This window comes from Stegastes partitus, unplaced genomic scaffold (genome assembly GCF_000690725.1).
Source record: "Stegastes partitus isolate 25-593 unplaced genomic scaffold, Stegastes_partitus-1.0.2 Scaffold178, whole genome shotgun sequence".
NCBI lineage: Eukaryota > Metazoa > Chordata > Actinopteri > Pomacentridae > Stegastes > Stegastes partitus.
Genome location: NW_007577909.1, coordinates 377163 through 396928, shown reverse-complemented (window position 1 = coordinate 396928; position 19766 = coordinate 377163).

Genomic DNA, 19766 nt, shown 5'->3' with positions numbered 1-19766 from the left:
GGCATGGAGGTGTTAGTCAAACGCGGTGTGACAGTATTGACTGCGGCCTGTTTACTGAAAGGAGTTCAGAACAGGATCAGCTAAACATACATTATGGTAGATCGATACTGGCTGAAGAACTGAGCAATGAGCTTGATATTAGTCTGGCTTCACTACCAGCCGGCGCTTGGCCACTTAAGACTTCCCTTCCTGCAGCTTTTTCCCCCCTATCTCCGCCACACGGGCCAATCGCTGCTGGAGGGGAGTTATTCTTCTGCGGTACCACAGATTGATCTGGTGTGAATCTGGTCTGAGGCTAAATAAGCAAACATCTCGAGACCAGTTGTTGAAGAAAATAGAAAAAAAATCGGCAAATGTAAAACAGAGCAGAGGGAAGAGAGAAAGAGAGAAAATGTGTATTTGGTCTCCCGGGTCTTGGCTCCCCATCATTATAACCTTAGTCATACTTCATACTTCCTTCCCTTTTATCTTTGACACACTCCATCTGTTTCTCATCATGTGAAACCCCAATATAAATACAGTACCAGACCTGTGCAGTGCACAGAGCGCTGCACAGAGCCGTGGCGCATGTTATTTCTGAAGCGCACTTCTAATAACATTCTTTCAGAAGGTTTCAGGCTTAAAACGCATTTCAAAGCGAGTACCGAAGATTACAAGGCAAATCAAGGCAAATCAGGAATCCAGCGGCGGTTTGGAATCGCAGCAGAAGTGCATTCACCTAATGCAACGCAGACTACCAAGAAATCCACACACAGACCGAATGACAGGCAGACACGGCAGGTAAAACCCGCGCCGCCACCGCGCTACGTCAGAACACAACGGTGGCGTTGACCTCCGGGGAGAGCAGGGTTCAGGACCAGCTGACCCCTAAATTCCCCATCAAACACCAAAAGCAAAACAAGTGTGTTCATGCAAGGGTCACAGTTTATGCCGAGAACCGCCCTGCCTTTAGCCCACTCAACCTGCAAGGTGTGTGGGTGGATGGAGGAGCGATCCGTGGGGAGAAGGGACCTCGGAATGAAGTATGTCCTGGGCGGCTGTGATTGCCCCACAACAGTGTACCTCATCCCTTCTTCCAGGGTATGCAACCATGAAGTCAATCAGCACGACACCAGGACATCAATCACTCAAGCTCCCTTTGGGGTGACCTGCTTGCTCCTGGAAAGCATACAGAGTGAGGTGGTGGAGGCGGGGGTGGAGGTGGAGGCGGAGGTGGAGGAGCAGAGTGTATTCCAGAGGAGGAGGGCAATGGGCATGGGGTAGGTTTGTTCCAGCCAATTTCTAGCATGTAGGCTGCACAATGCAAGTCATCACGGCGTTGCTTTTATCATTTTAGTGTACTTTTTAATCTCATGGCTCCTCATATTGTACTCTTTGATTAAAATGATACGTCCTGTCAAGATCCTCATATCTTCCAATTTCACATTGTGCCAAAGGAGAGAAAATCAGTTTTTTCCTCCTCGATTATCTTGCATACAGTTTTGCATCCCGCCCCCCCTCCAAACAAATCTCCTGCTCCAAAGGGCCCTGGCCCCATTAATAATTCCCTCTTTAATCTCCCCCTTCCATCTGATCAGGTCTTTTCTTCACAGCCCCTCTCCATTTCTCACCTGCCCAGAAACTCCATCAACACCTCCTCCTCTCCCTCTGTGCAGGGTTCACCGCTTTTGATGTCCCGTTGTTAGCTTAAAATGAGTTTTAACAACTGTATAATCTGAAATAACATTGCCTCAGCCAATTCCTGGAAGGATAGGAAGAAAATAAGAGGAGACGAAGGAGAAGAAAGAGCATGTTCCGAGCTAATGCATGTTCCCTGGATGTGTAATGTAATAATTTTTTTGTGAAAAGGAGCAGGACGAGTATAGAGGGGAAGGAAAAAAGAAAAAGAAGAAGAAGATGAAATGGATGGATGAGTCGGGGAACAGATGAAGAGAGGGCAGGGTGAGAGGCAGCGAGTGAAAGAGTGAGAAAGGGAAGAGGGGAAAGCAGATGGAGGCAGGAAGAGGTTGGACTGATTTAATCTATTGGCAGACCCCGTGCTTGCTCTTCTCAGACCACTCTGACAGGCAGGAGGGGTTTGGCAGGCTGATCAAAATTATAATCTCATCCCCGTCTCACATCTCATTGGCAGATGGCACGCATGTGGTCGCTCTCCTGAGTTCCTCCTGCCAATGATGCCACTGAATATGCGATAATAGCCCAAGATCTATTGAAGGAAAGTGCTTGAATTGGTCTGACTTTGAGGTCATGGTGCAACTTTATTACTTGCACAGTCTTTGTAGTATAAAAGAACCAACTTTAAATTATTCTATGTATGAATTGTTGATGTACCCGGAGTTTAAATGTATCTCTGTGAGCTTGCATGCTTGGCTGGAAGCTCCTCTGATGTTTAATTCATAATCATTATGCAACTCAGCACTGGACTAGCCTTTGCTCGACCTCAGCAATCTTTGAGGATTTCATTATTAGAGATAGCAATCTCCGATACTGCAGAGGAAAAAAGGACCACACTCTAATTCACTCTACCATGACTCATCATTACACTCTAGAGCCTCAGCAAGTAGCTGCACCACCTCCTTACTGTCCTCATCAGTACTAATTCCCATTTCCTTCTTCCCCTTTACCTAGCATTAAGTAGCCGCCTCTCCTCCCTCTCTCCATGCAAACCCTTGGTATTGGATGTCACTAACAGCACTTACTGGTCCTGCAATACAGCAAAGAAGCCTGAGCTGCCTGGCTGCCGGTCCCTGGTGTGGTCAGAGTAGGAGGCCAATTGTGGCCAAGCCATTGATCGCGAGGAGTAATGGATCTGGCTTAGGCTGATAATGCATGATGTAATTGTCAGAGGAGTTTAATTATATGCTTATTACATGAAGCAATGAGTATTCACGCTCCCTCCCCATTTACTGCACACTCTATGTGAAGGCCATATGGAAAACAAGGAGAGGGAAAAATCATGTGTGTCATGCGAGAGAAAGATTTAAGGTCTGCATGTTCCCGTTCTGTCTGAGCCACTGAACGTACATCACGTCTACAGCAACTAATAACAATAACAACAACAATAACAACACTAACAACAGCAGCAATAACACTGATAATGGTAATAACATTAACAGTAGTCAGTGCATGTTTGCGGTTTACAGATTTGGGACTCTACATACTCAGGTATATCAGCTTCACCCGCTGACATTGAGGGGAACGTCAGGGTCCCAGTTAATCTCCAGTTTCTATCATGGCACGCAGCCCTTCCATCCCTCCATCCCCTCATCCCTCCAGGCCACGGCGAACCGTAATGGTGGTCTCATCGCATGTCTGAGTGCATACGCTACACTGAGCAATGCTTTTCAATTACCTGCGCCGGAGCCCTAGACGAAAATACATAGCACATATTTCTGAGGCAAAATGCTTAGGTCAGACGCACAGAGAAATAAAATATACCTTATGTCATTTAATTTGACAGTTGTCCTTTCCCAGCTATTGAATAGAGGTCGTCACACGTGCAGCTGTCGCAGCGCCGCTGTGTACAGCACGCGTGCATTCAATGCAGATGTGTTTGTGAACCGCGCTGAGGTTTAGCTTTGAATCCAGACACAATCATCGCGGCTACATTTATTCACCTCAGCAGGAGAAGAGAAAAAAAAAACAACAACAACATTGCTCTTATCACCTCATCATCACCTGTGTGAGGAAACCACAGGGTTTAGGTCTCCTGTAAGCCACGATTGTTGCCTTATCATCAGAAATCTGAATGTTTTCAACTTTCTAACCTGTCAGTGCACATTACCTCCTGAAATGGAGAACACAGAGGGACTGGATTCATTGTTAATCGATGACACGACTTTAGAGGCTACTAAAAGCCGTCTTCAGGCACGGGGTAATGTTGCTGCTTTCATCGGTCTGTTAAAGCGACGGCGTTCCGTCATTCACAAATAGGGCACTTTTATGTTAATGCTCCTCGCGGCTTCATTCAGATACCACGATAACGCTGGATTTGTCATCCACGCACGACTGGACGCTTCATCAGGTGATGTATAATACATTATAATGCAAAAACAAACAAAAGAGTAAATCTAACCGAGCAAAATTTATCAAACTGTCCAGATCACGAATAGAATAGTTTATTTATGATTGTTTGATTGATGAAATTTCTGAAATAAAAACGTCCCCGACAGCTGCGATAGCGCTAAACTCTCGATCTACCATTTTGACTTTCTGTATGTTTTGGATCAATATCGGTCCTGAAACGTGAAAAAAACCAAAAGAAAACCTTCCGTAATAGCGTCAAACCACTCGAGGTGCCATCGTTTGTTCCTGCCGATCTGTTAAGTTCAGACTCACGTTTAACGGGACGCATAAGTCTCACTCGGCGTGATCTGGTGAGACTGCTGTCGAGATTTTTTACGGTAAAGTGTTCAGATTAATGGAAAATAGTTCACGTCGGGGGATTCAGACACTAAAGAGGTGCTAACTAGCCTGCCAGACGGAAATAAATTAAAAACTAAACATTTGAGACAGATTAATGGCGCGACGGCGAAAGATAGCGACGAACACGTGGACTAAACGGATGAAATATAAAAGAAGACAACAGCAGAACTTAAAGCGCAACAATAATTTTTCCGAGGTGTCTGAATAATTGTGCAACATGCGAGCTCAACAGCAAATCCCCACAGGCCACATTTAGACGAATCCCTCATTGGACAACAGCTTACTCCACCGTTTATGGCCTCATCTGAATCCTCCCCTGATGATTCATAAAGTGTGAGACAGAAATGTGTCAGCGCTGCACTAAGTCATGCCCAGCAATGCCCAGGCCGGCTTCACCTGGGGTTCAGAGAGAAAAAAGAAAAAAAAAAATCCCATTAATCAGGGTTTTTTTGGGGGGAAACGAAGAAGGGAATGAGAGGGAGGACAAGCAGGGGAGGGGCTGGAAATCTCCTGGTGTCCGCCCATGTCGGAGGCTGCATTAATGAGCTTCAAGTAGGGAACAGAGGCTGAGGTCGGGTCTGTAATGGTGTCCGCCTGGAATAGACCAGGGTGTGTGTGTGTGTGTGTGTGAGTGTGAGTGTGAGTTAGTGAGAGAGAGAGGGAGTGAGAGGGAGTTGGAATACATGGGGTTGTTTGTAAGGGGTGAAACAGGACACCTCTGATCACTGCCTCTGACTGCTACAGCTCGCTCAATGCATCTGCCTCCCGACACAACATCCAGCTGGGCCGGCGGTGCTGCTTATGAAGTTGGCAGACACCCAGCTATGCAGCTATGCATTTTCCCTGTTTCTGATATAGAATCACCGGGGCTCTGACAAAAATACACATCCGCCTGATTGCACATACAAACTTTGGAAAACACAGATAGACAACACACTGAGTCATCTGAACCGAAACAGAACATCTAGTCGCCTTGTGAACATTAGTTTGGAGGTTACACTCTAGCCCTATTTGCAGCATTTAGCAATTAGGTGGAAATGCTCAGATCAAATATGGAACAACAAACACTAGCAGTTATCTTTTTATAATCTCATGTATGGAAATGAGTGTTTGATTTTCTCCTCATGCAAATGAGATTTTCAATTAACTAAAAAAAAATCTGGGGCTTGGCAGAGCGTTGCACGCTTGTCTATTGTGTCCTCCCCACACAGAAATAAATTATGAATACCTAAATAGCATTTCACATTTGAGATAATTATAGTGCTGGGAGAGAGAGAGAGAGGGAGAGAAAGAGAGCATCTTTTAACATGCAAATAAAATACACCACTTTGTTTTCTCTTGCAAAGATCAATCATAATTGGGCAGGTACACACACTCACAAGGGTAATTTGATGACCCATTTTATTTTTGGATCACGCACCCCAAATCTCTCGGCTCCTCTCCCATGTGTACTGCTCTGTGTGCTCTGCATTCACCGACTTCAGTAAAAGAATAAAAAGTCTGATTATCAAAGGCTCTCTGTGCTGACAGCACACCACCGCGCATTTCATTTTATTTTCCTGCTCCCTATTTCAATAAGATATCCCCAACTTTTCTTTCCCCCCCGCCGTCTTATTTTAAACAGAATTGTGTGTCGATTCACATTTCAGTCTCTGTGGCTCTATTTGGAGGTCTACGCCGCTTTTCGAATGGCAGAGAAGTAATTGAATGGAGTTGCACTCTGATCTCTAGTCATTCTGAAATCCTTATCACAGTGTCTGAGTTCAAAAGATAAGGGGTGAGGCTGAGGAGCAGCTCCTTATGCGCCGCTAATGAATGTTACAACAGCGGCTTGTTGAATGAGGCACCAGACAGGTCATTAACAATGAATTGTGTACACATGCAGAGAACAAATGTACAGTGCATTATATAAATACACAAAGAATACTCTCACATGAGGTCTCACTCACCACCAACCCACTGACGCGCGCACACATACATGCTCCATGATTGTCAAGCCAATTAGGCTGTACATGGGTTGACATAAACATATAGAGGCTTTGCTCTGTCCTCCCTCAGGGCTGGTGGGTTGTCAGTTTGGCCCGGCCTTGTGCAAGTTCCCTCCCTCGCCTTCTGCACACTCCCCGTGGGCTTTGCGAGCATTACAGAGTTGCTGTCTCTAATGCAATCTTGAGGTCAACACTCTCAAAAAGACAAATATGGGAGGAGGTCATTCAAAGTCGTGTGTGGGAAGAGATTGGAGGCACTACAATGACCGAAAGATCGCACGGAGGTCAGCGGCTGAAACATACAGCATGTCACCTCGGAGTGCAGCGTTCGCCTGTCAACACGTTTTCACACACTTGCGCGCACATCTTGTACATGGCAGGAAAGTTTAGGATTTATGCGTCTCTGCGGTTTTAAAAGTGCTAAAAGCAAAATCACTTGACGGAACAAGTGCTGAAGTCAGACTCAGTGATGTAGCACTAGTGCTGTTGTTCACTGACCACTTCAGTAGGTCAAACACTTAGAGATATGAGTGTATGTGTGTGTGTACACACACTGCGCACTGCAAAACAAGGGTGGTGAGATTGATGTGAACACCTTTGAGAGCTGCTGGATGTGTTTACCAGTGGATTTCCACTGTACCAGGGGCTAATTCTGCAGGCCTTTACACACTCACAAGTATCAATCTTCTCTGACCTGGCCTATAGCTGTGTCCTCCCAGAGGAGCAACTCTCTCCTTCTTCCTCCTTCTCTTTCCAAATCACTCCCTCTCCTTCCCCATATCCCTTCCTCTCACCGCCTCCCTTTATTTCCCCTCCTTCTCCCTTTTCTCATTTCCTTTGACTCGCTCCCCTTTCTCTCCCCCTTTCCCTCCATCTCTCTTCCTCGATCTGACCTCATCCCTCCACTAAATCTCTCTCCTGTCAAGTGAAGCACCAGGAACGCGGAAGTTGTGAACTTGTGAGGAGTGAGATCAATAAAGCAAGGACAGGCTGAACGATCCACCCAGAGACAATGCGTTTTGTGCAGAGGATGGGCACCGCGGGCCATAAATCCTGCCATCCGGGCCGTCTGCTGGGCAGAGAGCGTCGGTCGTCATCATCGTCCTCGTCATGTGCAGGGAGCAAAGGAGTCACTGTAAACAGTTACGTCAGTCGTCCCATCACTGCCAGCCGAGCAGATAAATCCATATTAGCAGGGGGTGATGAAAGAGACTTTGATGCATGTTCATAACCGAGTCGCGTCAGTGAAATATGAGGGGGCTGTGTCATATATGTCATGACAACATACTGTGGATGGGTTTTGGTACGAGCCAGGCGCACACACACCCCGGCTGGGATGAGCTTACCATAAGCTGCTGATGATAAGTGTGATTGGCGACTGAGCCGGAGCGTAATCGGCAACCTCCGAGAACTTGAACGCATCTTTGACCTTTTATATGACTCTCTGTAATGATCCATGTTATTGTAGATGCACGCCGATCTGGCGACAGATGACAGATATGTAAATCAAAATCGCAATATAAAGAAACACACACACATTGACTTAAAAGTGGTTTAAAAAAATTCAATAACACCAACCGGGGCAACTGTTTTTTGGGGACGAGGGGGTAGAAGTGTGTGCCTAATGTGTACGTGTGGGTTAAGAGAACCCACACAAAATATTTTGTTTATATTCCATACATAAATAGTAGGCTGCTTGGTCCCGTCCCAGCAGTCTTCATATTTCCTGGTGACATTATCAGCTGTCTCCATCGTGTGCAGAGCAGGAAATAAATTGCATTTTTGCCGGTGGTTCTGTGGCTGCAGACGGCAGGAGGAGCATTATAATATAAAACATGAATAAACAAAATCACTCATGAGCAAATGTGCAGGAGCATGGGGAGGTAATCTCCTTTAGGCATGGTCCTTGAAATTAACTCAAAGAATCTGCACATGAAACGTGTTAAGAAGATTAATCAAATATTTCTCCTCCTCTCTACACCCCCCCACTACCCCCAAACTCCCGCTTCCATTCAAAGTTTTTTTTTTTCCTCTTTTTTCTTTTTTTTCCTTCCCCTCCTCTCTCCTTTTTTTATTCAAACATTATGGTAATTACTTATTATTTTGCTTACTTGAGGAAGATTGCTTGGCCACAGGTGAATCGAAGTGAGGCAAAGGATAACGCTATATGTGTGAAATTGTCATATCATCTATTTTCTAATGTGGCTTAGGCCGGGCATGAGTGTGCCAAATGTGAGAGATGTGCATGGAGGAGAAAGCGCCGCATAGTGTGCACAGGGGCAGTGGGCTTGAATAAGCCAGAGAGTAAGTGAACTAGGCAGATAATACTTTTAAACTTTGAAAACTGTAATTGGAAAACTTGAAAAAGCACACAGAAGAGAGGGCAAGCAGCGGGTCAAAGAATATTGGTTGACTTTCACCGCAGACGTTCAGGACTCCGTATTATAAGGTTCCTGTTGATGTACAGCGGAGGGAATAAGCCTTTTTTCTCTCTGCGTCTTAGCCTTTCAGGTCTCAGAAAGTACTGTATGCTGTTGCTGCATATAATTCTATACACCTAAGTGAAAAAAAGTGATTTGAATCGCAAAGCAGAATTCTTGAGTCAACCTCTGGATCGGCCGTACCGGGCGCACCATCATGCATCCGCGTCCCGGCGGTGAAATTTGCTGGATAAACATCGTTCGCCCGTATCTTGCTCGTCCTCGCCGTCGCACATCAATTACAGGACATGAGGCGAGCTTTGTTGAGTGCTACAGTTAAAGAATACAGGATCAGATGCCCCTCATGTCCTTTATCAAAAATGGCTGTCAGACATAAGCGCAGGTAAATCACTCATCTGTCCGTATAATCATGCAAATTTGGATTATCCTTCATGTCGCGCACACCTCTTGTCACTCATTTATGCATGTTTTCTTCGTACCTCATCGCCCACATGATGTTCGACAAACGCCGTTTAAAATTTGCATGTTTTTTTTGACTGTTTTTTTTATTATTATTGTTGAAGAATCAGCAGATAAGTGCTCCGTAAACTCTTTCTTTTAAAAAAACCCCCCACAGCTATAAATAAAAAGTATGAAAATTCATCTGGACAGACCAGCCACTGTGACAAAACAAGACTCTGTGGCCTTCAGTTTCATATACAATCTCGGCAGAGTGACAGAATTTTGAGAGGCAAAGTCACAGCCAGACCTTGGAATACGTTATGCTATGGTTTCAGCGGAGAGTATGGATATTGGTATGGATATAGGGGGGGAGATGGAAGGAGGAGGAGGGGGCTGAGCTGGCGAGCGTCCCCAGTGACCAGAGCGTGTGCATGGCTGATCAGTCCGTGGCCTGGTCCGGCCCGCGATGACTGATGAGTTGGCAGTGGACCTTGGAGGTTTGGGTGATAGCCTTTCAGTGTGTGATTCACGGGGAGCGCCCTGTGCACTGACATCCTCTCGCGCTGTGATTGAGTTCACAATCGCGCGCCGTTCCTCCCAAGTATATATGGCTCCCAAATAAATAAATGGCAGAATCATGAGATCCCAACTGCAATACAGTAGCTCCAACAGTCACACACAGCCGGAGACGCTGCAGATAAGATCACCTGTAATAGCTGTTTTTTCTTCGTCTGGTCATACTTTTGCATACTTAAATAAAATAAAATAAATGTAGGTTATCATTTGATCAACAATGAGGTAAATCCACCAGCTAATCAGCTGCTGGATCTACAGGCTGCAGCTTAGCTCAGCATAAAGGCTGAAAACAAGGGGGGGTGATACACGAAATGTACAGATTAGCACAAACAAGATTTAATGTGTTTTACTTGCAGAGCTGGGTAAGCTGTTTCCCTCTGCTTCCAGTGGCTGTGCTAAGCTAAACTAACCACCTCGAGCCTGTAGCCGAGCGCTCATAGCAATGGACAGACATGCAGAGTGATGCTACGCTTCCCAAGCAAGAAAATAAATATGTTTGGAGAGCGAGGCCTCAATAAAAGCCTAATGGAGACTCTGGGTGTGAGCAGGTAATTGGGACGGTGCGGTGGCGAGTGGTCTCCACGCTCAGTGGAAGTTCACGTAGAGAGCTTTCTAGTAAGATTTGGTGCCACAAGTAGGTGCACTTATAGATTAAAAAAATAACACTGAGATGGTTTTCGATATGAATCACATCTGTTGTTTCTTTAGGCTCATATGTTCCTGTGGATATAGAACCATGATGCTGAGTCCAGAATTATCCATAGTTACGCCACATTCTGACAAATAAGTTTCTTATAGCAGGAAATGACATGAACAAGTGACAAAAAAATTAAATGTTAATCAAAATATTTTAACTATTTCTATCTGAAATCTAAATGTTTCACAAAATGCACTATGATTCCAAATGGTGCAGTGATTTTCCACCATGATCTACTGTATTTTTATTCACTACAGATTGGGACCAGCTAATGCAGTAGTCCTCTAGTCCATTACAGGTCATTTGCAAGTCACGGCTGAAGCCAAAGAGCTTAGTGAGGACCCCCCCGGCTGCGCATTTTGGCTGCTCACAAAATGGGAAAAAAGGTTAGAAAGCCATATCCAAGTGTTTTCAAGTGCAAAGCAAAATCTCAAAGGACGTGGTGGGAAGCCAAAAGTTACCCCTGCAAGAACGGCGATGCCAAGAAGAAACCAAGGATCAACACCGGGGCCATCCCGATGAATCTGAGCTATTCTGGTGCCAACAAAACTCGACAGGAACTCAAGTGGACAATGCAAGGAGGCTAATTTCCATGGACGCCAACCAAGGAGGACTACACTTGTCCAAAACAGGCACTTAAGAGCTCACCTAGCCTTGTGGCCACATGGACTTCATTTGGTGACACAAAGGAGAAACATTCAACCTCATGAGCATCATCAAGTACAGCAGAGGGGCTGATGAGTCAAGTAACCTGGTTACAGTAAACAGCATCATGGGAAAAGATGACCACATCAGGACTCTGGAACAAAACACTGGGCAGTCTCCAGACAAAAAGGACCTTGACTAGCATTTGACTTTCCAACAAGATAATGATCTGAAACATACAGCCGATGGTCAAGAACCAGTCAACAGTATCAACAGTGTGGGGCTACCCAACCAGAGTCCAGAGCTGAAATCAAGAAGAATCTGTGGAGGGAAGTGAAGAAAATCACAAAAGTAGAGCGTCATGGAGACGTCCAAAAAGCTTCTTAGTGGTTATAGGAACTATATGATTTCTGTGCTTTTGATTAAAATGAAAAACAAAACGAAAAATTTGAAAAATGTACCATAATCAGACCATAGACTGTATAAAAGATGGACGTAGCAACCGGCCCTGAAAAATGAAGCCAACCCAGAAGTGTCAAAAACCTGCAGTATCACTACGTCCACTAGCTGCTGGCTCCACAAAGCCCTGGCTCCCATAGACTGGAACTGGAAAAGAAGTGATCACAGATCACCAAATACTGCATTCCTACAGCTCAGGATTGTTTTAAAATTAGTTTTCATGGTCAAGTCCAGAGATCAGGTGGCCAATCTGAAAATAAATCAATACTGGATTTTTAAAACATCGTCAACATGTTGCAGGGCAAGGGGCGTGGCTGGCTTGATTGACAGTCGGCAGCGACCATGCAGACGAAGCGAGCAGAAGGCGGTAAATGTGGGCGGGGCAGAGAGGGCCCGCCTCTCAATCCGTCTGACCAATCGCTGCTCCTATGGCTCCGCCCCCCTCCCACGATTTTTGCATCACTGGCTCCAAAAATCCAAGATGTCAACCAGGAAGTAGTAAAACCCTGGCTTCATGTTCTCAGTGCAGAAACCAACGGGTGACGTCATGGTAGCTACGTCCATCTTTTATACAGTCTATGAATCATACACACAATGTCTGATCGTCTTTTGTCACCTGTTTGTTATGTCCGTCCAAAATCCCATTTGTCGTTGGCATAAAGAAGTTTAGGGTCAACTGTTAACAGACTATTTTACGTGAACTTTTTTCCCTTGAACCATTTGGTCGTCCTCTTACTCCTTAAACACTAAGCGGGGCTGATGTCAGCATCCTCGTTACGAACCCCATCGTCATTCTCTCATTCCACCACCTTCTCCTCTCTGTCATGTTAATAATCAGCCAACTCCTTGAATCACTCGGGTTCAAGAGCGCCGGCCGTCTGATTGTCTCCTCCTCGCCAGACCTCTGGCGGAGCATTTGATATCATGTAAAAAAAAAAAGAAAGAAGAGGATTTGCACAAATAACTCCGTAATCGCCAACAGCCAGTAACAGGGTGACGTAACTGTTGCTGTTAGTGAATAACGAGGCAATATGGAGGTGAGTCATTCCTCAGTGAGAACGGGGTCTTAGCCAAAGACTTTAAGCAGATAAGCCTGTTTGGGGCTAATGAATGGGCAGATTCAGAGATGTCATCGGAGATTTCTCTTCCTCATGTAAGTGGCAAAAGGACAGACCGAGGAAGGGCGAATAAATGCAGCAGCATAAAACCATTACAGTCAATAAAGGAATTAGAGAACGTGCCATTTTACTATTCATATTATGTTAAATCTTGTTACAATCCACTAGAAACTTTATTATGCACATAGGAGGCATAGCAAACCGGCAGCTAACCGTCTTTGATGTGGACAATAAAGGGGTCTGGCCATCCAGTCACTGTTGTACTAATATCAAAGCATCACTATCAGCACAGGAACATTTGTTTTTCACTACTGCGCCCTTATTAAGGGTGAAATTAGCTGTGCTTGAAATGAGTGAGCGCTGCATACTGAACTCCTCATAACGCCGGGCTGTGGACGGAGATAGGAATCAGGGAGAAAACAGGACGCGCCGTCTGTCCAGACCTCAGATGTTCAATGTGAGAGCTGCTCGTCTTATCAGTCCCCTGAAATGGCCCTCTAATTGGGGACATGTTTCTATGAAATGTGTATAAATTGACGGTAATTGCTTTTGTATGCATGGAAATGCTAATTTTCCTCTATAATGGCTATCAAGAGAAACATGCAAACTAGTTCAGTGGGTTCCTGTATCATGGACGAGAGAACAATAAATAAATGCAGACCATGCACGCAGTCCTAATGTAAAGCAAATGCAAATTTGAAATGGAACTGCTATATCTCATCCTTTCGAGTGCTACTATGGTAATTACTGAGTAAAACCTACACAACTGTGGCCTCCCCATCTCATGTTTTCTCTCCAGAGACTAGGACGCGGACATGAAATGCGGCATCAGAACACTTTTCTGAGGCAATGCACCCACTTGAGATGCTGACTGCTTGTGATAACTCCTGGGTTCAACGTCCCATAGGCAGAGCTTTGGAATAATCCATTCTCCATACAGATTTCTCCCACGGAAGCTGCTTTATCCCATTATCACAGGCATTATACAAATGTATACTGCTGTAATCCACACACTTAGAGCCAGATGCTTTTGGAAACAACCATGTTTTCAGTGACAAACAGCTCCTGATACAGTGCAGCACCAGAGCCGGCCCGGTACGAGCCTATACGTGGCGCTGGAGCTGCTCCGTGTTCACAACAACAACAACGATGTTCGAGTTAAAACCTGTTTGTGTGCGTGTACATGTGTTGGAGCAAATGAGTGCTGCAAACAAACTATTTTCAGTGGGAGATGCTGCGTGTAGAGAAACTTGGTCTTGGCCGTATGGGGGTGTTTAACATATCCAAGGTCTCCAGCAGAGACACACAGAGACACGAGCGGGTCATGGGGGATGCTGATAGCTCTGTGAACTCAGTAGGTGGTTGAGCGAGAGATGTGATAACTAGATGTTCTCGATGACAACAGTGGTGGAGCCGGTCTGTCCCTAATGTACTGTATTTGCCTAATAACACAGCAGGCAGCAGAGGTCTGGGTGTGATGAGGAAGAGCCTCTCATCACAAACACAGAGGAAGACATGCAGACATGGCCCATATACCCTCCAGGCCATGTGACCCGTGAAGGACGCAGGAGAAGAAAAAAATATAGATATATATGTGTGTGTGTGTGTGTGTACATGAAAGAAAGAAAGAAAATACAAAGCAAGCATCTCTAAAAAGAGAGAGAGGAGAAAAAAAGATAATCTTGCAAATTATATTTTTCACAGCTGCTCTTAATTGTGAAAATTGGTGCATACCAGATAGGCTTTTTGGTCTGGCAGCATCTTGCAGACATTATTGTTAAGGTGAAGCTTGCCAACTGATGGTTGAGATTTATGCTTCATTGGCTTGCGCAGTGCTGGGGGAGACATCATCCACTGGCAGATGTGCACAGCTCACCACTCTCTGCCACCTCTATAATTGACATCTGCATGTATGAGAATGGCAGCAGCACCAGTCTGTGCCATGTTTCTGGGAAATAAGGCAGAGAATAAGCAGAGCACATCCTGAGAGGTTTACATCAACTGTCTCTCTAATGCCTGCGAGTGCTCCGGCATTAATGGAACATATTATGCCTCAAATTATGGAATCATATACAGCAGCTGTTGATCCAATTTGGATGTGGTGCAACAGCTAAAACAAGTCCCTCCAGGGGGGCACAATGTAGTTCTGGTTTATACGGCAAGATTTGGATCTCGTCAAGCTGGCGTTCATGGTGCATTTCATGACTTCATGTTAAAAAAAATATATATAAAAAATGAAAAATCCTCCATTATTTGAGAGCGGATAAAGACGTGCCTCTGAGGATGGAAGTGCAGAACTAACTACAATGGCATGATCAATAGAACAAAGCAATCTGCGGAGGCTTACAAGCCACTCCAGTCCAGTGATTTAATCCATACAAGTGTATTCTGTTATTGGTTCAAATCTGAGGCTATTGGATTCATTCAGTCGCAGCAAAGTGTCCCAAAGTTGGCTGATGTCTTCATATTTTATTTGCCTTTTTATGCCTCAGCCGGATTTTCTTATGCAATAAATTGTGTTTTCACAGGGTTGTAGGTTCCTCTTGTTTTCATAAATAAATAGAGTCTCCACAAAAACACATCATCACAAAATATATAAACTCTAAAAGCTGCTGCAAATAACATAATGCTGCTTTTTTTTTTTTTTTTCCTTTTCATTTTCGTGAAATATCACATATACACTGGACAAAATTAACTTCCACCTTCAACTGGGATTAAGTACAGCCACCGTAACTAATCAGATTTCTACGACGGGGAGAATTCATCGAGATTTACTGTGGGCTCCCCTCCATTTGGGGTTAATGAGTGTCTTCCACAGCCTCCTCATAGCTATTTCATACCTTGGGGATTTGAATAATTCCCATTGATAGTTTCAAAATCTCAAATGAGACAGGATTAATCAAAAGCAGAGAAAGTAAAGCTGATGAGGGTGAAGCGGCGCGTGAGGATGAGGAGGTCCAAATCAGGAGGAAGGTGACTAGTTATACACAGTGGGCAACGTATGATTTTAATGGCTGGTGGGGGGAAAACAGCAGCTTCACACCAGAGCATAATGATATTTAGAGCTCAAAGTGTACTTCCTGGCTTTAATCAGAGGACATTTCTACACACTGTAGCTGTCGTTTTTAATAAAAACTGAGGGTAGCCCGTGGTGTCGCACCTTTTTTTTTTACCCCTCTTACGCTCTGGTAAGACTCAAATATGGGCTGTTCATTACGCTGCTGCTTAATTGGCGATTGGCTGTTTCTTCTGTGTTTCTTCTTTTTTGGAGCCGGAGGGGAAAAAAAAGACGCACTTTGTCTGACAAGTCGGCTTCAGTGTGAGCAGCCGCTTACACGAAACATACAATTTGTGTTTAAACATAAAGAGAAGCTGCAGAAAACCGAACACGTCACTTCATTAATAGAGTAAAAAAAAAACATCCCAGTGAAATAAGTTGCTGGTTTTCCTTCTTTTTCTTTTTGATAAGCTCCATTTGTTTCAGAGTGTTCAGAAGCACCACTGTCTATCTGCCCCCATCCCTTCATTCATCTTGGACAAGTCAATCTCATTATTCACAGCAGGGCTGCTGAAAAGCATGTAGAAGTGGAGCACTTGCAGGGTGGTAGCCCTATGTGGTACGGGCATTGGTATTTAAGTTCCCTTGGATAAATCATTTACGTCAATTCAGTTACTGATGAGGCATGAATACATATGGCGAATTCTGTTCAGACGTGATTTATTTTAATTGTCACACTGGGACCTGCTATTACACTGCTGCAGAATGGGTCACTGCATTAGAAAATTAAAGCAGAGGCTCTAATTTGAAATCTATTTGTAAATTCTGGCCTGTGGGATAAAGATGTGCTGAGCGCATATAAATGCCCTCCCAGAGTGGCTTGAACTTATTCTAAACTGGAAAACAGTCACCTGGGTGCGCGGCTCCCTCCCGGGCGCTGGCTGTGCTCAGTCTGAGGGAACTCAAATTAAGCTGCAGCAGCGGCCCACGTCGTACATGAGTGAGCGTACGTATGTGGTGTCTGGGGTGTGAGGTCAGCAAGTATGTGGCGTGCCCGAGGCTACTTATGTTCTGGATTTCATGGGTTTCATTTCCATGGATCATTTAATACTTTCCCTCAACCACTTTTGGGGATATATCAGTCGAAGTTGCGGCGAGCAGTTGCTGTTGGCAGTGATCCTTATTCAACCTGGGATTTGCGCAATTAAAGTTGCCAAACTACTGTGTAATCATATAATTCAGAGCCGCTACCTTGTGATGTTCCTCCACCGTCGCGGTTAACGGTGAGAGCTGTTATCATCCAAGCCGCTTCCTGTTTGTCAGCGTTGGAGGAGGAAGAAATGATGGCGGACCCTCCAGCTGTGTACTTTGAGCGCCGTCCAAAAGGCTCGCTCCCTGCTGACACGTCATCTCCGCTGTCAGACGGGCCGGGACCCCAGAACCTCGTCTGACAGGTTAGAGAGCATGGAGCAGCTTACAAAAGCGCTCTTCCACATGGCCTTTTGTCTTTTGTTGTCATCAATGTCTTCCCCGCTTTGATGTTTTATACAGTTTGGGACTGCTGCGCTCCAGACCAGAGATGTGCTCACTGTACTCACTTGAAAGCAGAAACAGAGGTTTTATTCTTGTTCTGGAAGATACGACCTTTCTCCTTTTTTTTTTTTTACTTTTCCGTGACTTGTCTGGCATCTTTTGGCAGTCTGGCTGCGGGAAGGAGTCGTATGAGTGCAAATATCAGTCTGAACGCAACACAGATTGGCAATAATATACGAGGAGCGTTGTGTCAGGTTTAGCATGCAGAGGGGTAATCAGGATCACACATGGAATCACAACACCAGTAAAAACCCTGTTAGGAGCCACACAGTGAGTAGCAGGATATAAAGCAACGCTACCATTTATCTCTGACATTTAAGAGCCCATATTATGCTTTTTGGGGTTTTTTCCCTTCCAGTCAGTGTGTTATATCACTTTTTGTGCATGTAGAAGGTCTGCAAAGTTAAAAAGCTCAAAGCAAGTTATTCTCTCCCGCTTCTCAAACACTTCCATCGTGGTCCAGGATGTTCTTCTGATACTTATCCTGTTTGTATAACCCCCGTTTTGCTTTTTAACATTAAAGCGTGTATTCTAGTCGACCCCAGAAATAAAAGTTTGAACCTGTAAATGAGCTCAAACTCCTAAATAATAAATAAATAACCAATCAAGCGATGCTCTGTGATGTGCACTCGCTCTGCAGCTCGTTAGGGTTCAACCTGTATACATGAATAATAACAAAAACAGCGATTACAATCAATGATGGGACTTTTTTTTCTAAGTCAATGCCTTTCTAAATACTGCACATCTCGTGTATATCTGACAACAGCAGCGTGGTTCATGTTAAGGAACATTAAGGCGACGTCAGATAAACGACGGTCAACAAACGTCTCGGTAAATGACAGGGCAGACGGTAACTACAGGTCGGTGATTGAACGTCACACAAACACAAATTTCATCTTTAAATACCTTCATGGTGTAATTTGGAGCCTTGACTTTGTAAGAAGACGCCTTCCTGCTAACGTGAACATAAACGCCAGAAGTCAGGCTCTAATTTCTACACAATAGAGTCACAGAAAGAATAGAAAACTTAAGAAGAGTCACCTTGTCTGCTTTATGCAACATTTGGTGAGCAAATGTTCCCCCCTCAGATCTCCATGTTTTTTTTTTTAACACTCGTAAAAACAATTACCAGCCTCACGCAAAAGCTCGTTTTATGTGCATCGTGAGTGATTGATCATTTCTACTCCACCTCCCGCACGCACTAAAGTACAGTCTCCTCTTTTTTTTTTCTTACCGTGAGGACTTTGAATATCATTCTTTTAATAGACCTGTGTATTCTTTCTCCTCCAAAGCAGAAATCACTTGCTTCCAAATGGGCTTTTGTTCGATAATGATCAAGCATAAGCAGAGTGAGCGGTGGGTCTGAAATAATGAGATCCTATTTCCCTTTCATTCTACCTTTGCCTTCCCATGGTAAAGTCAAGTTTAAGTAAAGGGAGGGGATGACAGATTAGTTGAGACGGCTTTCTGACAAGAGGGGGAGACGGAGATGAAGAGGAAAAAGAAAACCAAGGAACAGCAGCTGTTCCATCAAACTTGGATAAAAGTGCTGCGTAATGCGCCCTCCTCCCCTCCTCCCCTCTTTTGAAATGCCGCGGTACCTCCAGATCCCCCATTGACATCTCGGCGAGAAAAAGGAAGAAGTACAAATGAGATCGTGACAATTGGAAAAATTCCCTGGAACGTCATTCAAATCTAAAAATAAAAGGCAAGGCAAATCAATTATCCAGTTTGCGGCCTACAAAACAAACTGTATGAAAGCTGGAGAAAGGCGGCGGCGAAGCGAGCTTCTGAGGAAGAGCGGGAATGATGGGCATGTGGATGTGTGCACGTCTTTCAATTGACATTTCATCATACGTCCCCTCAGAAACTCATAAATCGCCGACTAGAATGTCACGATTTACATATACAAACACAGCCGCTGTTGATGCCTGGATTGCTTGATGTCAAACACTGGATCCTCCAATCAAACCTCCCCGATGTCTGATGACATCAGCGAGATCGTCCGTGGAGAGGACCGGTCCAGCTAATGCAAGTCTGATTCTGTTCAGTTCATATTTTGCGGGAAACTAATTGAGTTCAGAATAAGTCAACTAAAAACAGACCCATGGAACCTGTCAGAGGGACAGATCGACGTGGTGGGATGTCTTCTTCTGACTGACGCCCTCTAAAGTCTGTCTGATACCAGATAACATGTTAATGAGCAAACTCTGGAGTCGCTGATAGATGATGTTTGTTTCCACTGGACGGAGCAGTTTCCAGTCTGAGCGAACAGCTGCTGGTCGTTGCTTCTTATCACTCGTGTTCACGTTGGATTAATACTTTGAGAACCGATACTGGGCTTTTGGGGCCCAGAGTGATTTCAGGGAGTAACGAACTCTGATC